The sequence below is a fragment of the Musa acuminata genome, unplaced genomic scaffold (assembly GCF_036884655.1).
Source record: "Musa acuminata AAA Group cultivar baxijiao unplaced genomic scaffold, Cavendish_Baxijiao_AAA HiC_scaffold_1136, whole genome shotgun sequence".
Lineage (NCBI taxonomy): Eukaryota > Viridiplantae > Streptophyta > Magnoliopsida > Zingiberales > Musaceae > Musa > Musa acuminata.
In genome coordinates, this window is record NW_027021348.1 from 6,555,001 (window position 1) to 6,560,000 (window position 5,000).

The following is a 5,000-nucleotide window of genomic DNA, read 5'->3' on the forward strand; positions in this document are numbered from 1 at the left end:
TACGAAAGCCCCATCCAGCCCTGTGCCACCCGGGGGGTTCCAGGGTGCTGAGATGGCTGTCATTTTGCTCCGCTCACGACGGTCACCGTGCAACGCAAGAACAGGCCAAAAACTGGCCAAAACGGCCCAAAAACGGGCCAAAACTGGCCATTTTTGGCTGCGCGAGCGAGCGGCGAGCGGCGGACAGCGAGCGAAGCGAGAGGCAGCACCGTCCCTGCTATACGAAAGCCCCATCCAGCCCTGTGCCACCCGGGGGGTTCCAGGGTGCTGAGATGGCTGTCATTTTGCTCCGCTCACGACGGTCACCGCGCAACGCAAGAACAGGCCAAAAACTGGCCAAAACGGCCCAAAAACGGGCCAAAACTGGCCATTTTTGGCTGCGCGAGCGAGCGGCGAGCGGCGGACAGCAAGCGAAGCAAGAGGCATCACCGTCCCTGCTATACGAAAGCCCCATCCAGCCCTGTGCCACCCGGGGGGTTCCAGGGTGCTGAGATGGCTGACATTTTGCTCCGCTCAAGATGGTCACCGCGCAACGCAAAAACAGGCCAAAAACTGGCCAAAACGGGCCAAAACTGGCCATTTTTGGCTGCGCGAGCGAGCGGCGAGCGGCGAACAGCGAGCGAAGCGAGAGGCAGCACCGTCCCTGCTATACGAAAGCCCCATCCAGCCCTGTGCCACCCGGGGGGTTCCAGGGTGCTGAGATGGCTGACATTTTGCTCCGCTCACGACGGTCACCGCGCGACGCAAGAACAGGCCAAAAACAGGCCAAAAACTGGCCAAAACGGGCCAAAACTGGCCATTTTTGGCTGCGCGAGCGAGCGGCGAGCGGCGGACAGCGAGCGAAGCGAGAGGCAGCACCGTCCCTGCTATACGAAAGCCCCATCCAGCCCTGTGCCACCCGGGGGGTTCCAGGGTGCTGAGATGGCTGACATTTTGCTCCGCTCACGACGGTCACCGCGCGACGCAAGAACAGCCCAAAAACTGGCCAAAACGGCCCAAAAACGGGCCAAAACTGGCCATTTTTGGCTGCGCGAGCGAGCGGCGAGCGGCGGACAGCAAGCGAAGCGAGAGGCAGCACCGTCCCTGCTATACGAAAGCCCCATCCAGCCCTGTGCCACCCGGGGGGTTCCAGGGTGCTGAGATGGCTGACATTTTGCTCCGCTCACGACGGTCACCGCGCGACGCAAGAACAGCCCAAAAACAGGCCAAAACGGCCCAAAAACGGGCCAAAACTGGCCATTTTTGGCTGCGCGAGCGAGCAGCGAGCGGCGGACAGCGAGCGAAGCGAGAGGCATCACCGTCCCTGCTATACGAAAGCCCCATCCAGCCCTGTGCCACCCGGGGGGTTCCAGGGTGCTGAGATGGCTGACATTTTGCTCCGCTCACGACGGTCACCGCGCGACGCAAGAACAGCCCAAAAACAGGCCAAAACGGCCCAAAAACGGGCCAAAACTGGCCATTTTTGGCTGCGCGAGCGAGCAGCGAGCGGCGGACAGCGAGCGAAGCGAGAGGCATCACCGTCCCTGCTATACGAAAGCCCCATCCAGCCCTGTGCCACCCGGGGGGTTCCAGGGTGCTGAGATGGCTGACATTTTGCTCCGCTCAAGATGGTCACCGCGCAACGCAAAAACAGGCCAAAAACTGGCCAAAACGGGCCAAAACTGGCCATTTTTGGCTGCGCGAGCGAGCGGCGAGCGGCGGACAGCGAGCGAAGCGAGAGGCAGCACCGTCCCTGCTATACGAAAGCCCCATCCAGCCCTGTGCCACCCGGGGGGTTCCAGGGTGCTGAGATGGCTGACATTTTGCTCCGCTCACGACGGTCACCGCGCGACGCAAGAACAGCCCAAAAACTGGCCAAAACGGCCCAAAAACGGGCCAAAACTGGCCATTTTTGGCTGCGCGAGCGAGCGGCGAGCGGCGAGCGGCGGACAACGAGCGAAGCGAGAGGCAGCACCATCCCTGCTATACGAAAGCCCCATCCAGCCCTGTGCCACCCTGTCACGACCTTAGCTGGTTTTGCCTAAGGCGTGCGGCACCCTCGCGCGTCCGTCCGCAAAGGTCAGCCTCCCCGAAGCCTCCCATTGTCCCTTAGGACCAACAAAAGAGAGAACGGGTTGAAGAGAACGCCTCAATCGGGATCCACAAGCAAACATGTCTGAAAAACACTTCATAGACAATGCAAATTACAAACAGACTTTACAAGCTCTGAATAGTGGCACAACAAAGGGTAAAATGGTCCATTACAGACCGAAAAGCTCTCGAACGTGTCCACATGACACAACCTTTATTTTACAAGCCTAAAGAGGCCACCAACCGAACTAAAATGGGACTATTAAGCCTTCGGCCGCCCCTTTACATTCTGTACAAGGCATGAACATGCCAAAAGACAACGGACAGACATAAGCATTACATCCAACATCTTGTTTAGAAGTTTGTCCGTTACATTCTCCCCCACTTATCCCTTCGACGTCCTCGTCGAAGCCTTTGTGAACACTGCAACTCTTCGCCTTTGTTGAGTCTTCAATCTTCCGCTCCAGCTGCAATGCGCCTCCTGGCTCCCAGCTGCTCTCCGCTGCTGTTTCTGAGTAGTCGAACCTTTGATCCGCCATGCTGCTTCAACTCGCCAATGACTCTGACTCTGGTGTGGGGTTGGCTGAGTTGTGTTGATCCTTGTCGATTCTTGCGGATCCACCAAATGAAGGAAAAGACCATCTTTTCTGCGCCAGTCTCTCAAAATTTCCACATGCTGCTTGAACTAGGTGGATGCTTGTTGGAGCTTTAACGAGCATCGCCTCGCAAACTTCAGAAGTTTTGGGTCCTTCCTCCACAAAATCTGCTCATTGACTCTTCTTTCAGTTAGTTGTCACATCCAAGTAGGTTCGCATCACTTCCGCTTTCGATTGGCATTTCGTTGGGAAATGAAGCGGACAATCTACTCTCAGTAGCACTGATCACCGTTGGTGAGGATTTGACAACTATTGTCTTCCATTATCTTCGAAGGGTCTTTGAACTTGTGCAGAGCTCCTCTGCTGGATAGATAAGAGAACTGGGGTACTCGGTTTCGCCCATTCACTTAAGAGTTGAGAAGGCAAAGGTTACTTGACTTCGCCCGCCTCCTCGAGGTTGTACTTCATGCATCGAGCTGGTTACTGGCCTTCGCCTGCTCTTTGCTCACACTTCTGAAGCACTTGAAGTGTTTGCACTCCTTGCGTTGAGTTAGCTACTGTGATTCACCTTCTCAATGCCATTGAACTTCTGGAATGCAGGAAGTTTTCACCCCAACTTGGAGTAATTCTCTGATAGATGAGGTCGCCTTTGGGATTGTACCGTCTTCTCCATCAACCCTGCCGCCTACTCCACTGAGTAGCAAAGGTACAGCACCGCGTACTGCTTGCTTCGTTTCTTGGTCGTGCACTCTTGCATGACCCGAAGTCCTTCACTTACGGCTATCTTGATGAGAAACTTGTTGACACCGGTCTTACGAAGTTTCTTGGCCTCTGCCCTTCAGCCTTGTCTCGGTACTTGGAGATTGCCTCTGCATGCTCCACCTCCTCGGCCCCTTTCACGACCAAGCGCTCTCCCTCCGTGAGAGCAAGGGATCAATGACTTGCACGGAAGTCCCGCCTCTGCGGTACCATGGCGCTGGCATGCCCATGGCCCTACTATCCGTCGCCTCGCCTCTGTATCCCTTTTCTGCATGATCAGTAGAAATGTCTCTGTGGCACTCCTCGGAGTCCACCTCCATTCTGACTGATGCTTGATTTTGGGTAGCTAAGTCCCTCTGGACTCGTCGTCGCTTCCTCGCCCCTTTCGACCCCCTGCTTCAACACCACTGTGTTCTCCAAGCAGTCCGTTTGGTCGATGGAAAGACAGACTGCAACTCCCAAGCATGGCCTCTGCCATCACATTGTAGAGTTAGCACCGATTCTGTTCTCCTTAGCTTCCTTGGTAGCAACGTTCGCTTACTCGACCTTGTCCTCTGACTTGTCGGGCTCCCTTAAGCGAATATGAGCTCTGGAGCAGTCCAACTCTCCAGCTGCTTCGATCATACCTCTGCATGATCAAGTCCCTCTCATGGGACTCACTGGTACTTACATTCGAACTTTTCCCTTGGTGGAACCCAGCCCCCATATGCTGATGACCAAGGTTTTCATCCGATGCAAAATTCGGTGCACGCCCGGAAGACCCGCCTCTGCGGTACCATGGCCTTCACTCCTTGAATCCATAGCCCTTCTTGCCGTCATGTTGTTCACCAAAGCGGAGCTCCCAGTAGCTCCCGATCATACCTCCATATGATCTCATCCCTCACGGGACTATGTCGTGTGTGTCGCATTGCCACGAACTGTTCCACCACGATCCGCTGCACCATGTCGCCTCCTGGTGACATCTCCATTGCATTCTGATCCTTGTGGAATAAACTCGAATTGTGAACCCTCCATGTGTGGCCTCTGCCAATACATCGCAGGGTCTCCTCCACCTTCGATTTTGTTCGCTCCTTTGGCAATCGACCTTCATCCACCCACTCTTGGGTCACACCTAGATGAAGCACCGCTCTAGGACAGTCCGTCGCCCAGTAGCTCCCGAAGTCCACCGACTTCAATGTAATTTGTGCACCATTGTCTGGATCCTGGGCCTCTGCCCCTACCAGCACAATCTCCGCTGCGCACTGCTTCCTTCATAGCAACTCGAATGGCAACACTGTGGCATATTCTTCAAGAGTACCTGCCTCTGCGTCCTCTTGCCCCGTGCTAAGGCCTTCTGTACCCAACTTCGCCTCCGCAAATTGAGTCGCCTTAGTTCCTCCATCGAATGCTCCTCCGAGATAAGGTGCATGTGCCCCGAAGCTCCCTTCGTCTTTGGCACCATGCAAGATGAGTCCGCTCTGTCAGAATGAAGGACCCAAGGAACAGCATGATTCTACTCCTGCCTCTGCAAGAGTTCATGTCCTTGACCTCTGTCTAGGGAAAGCGCTGTGCCTCTGCTCCATGTTCCAACTTCTA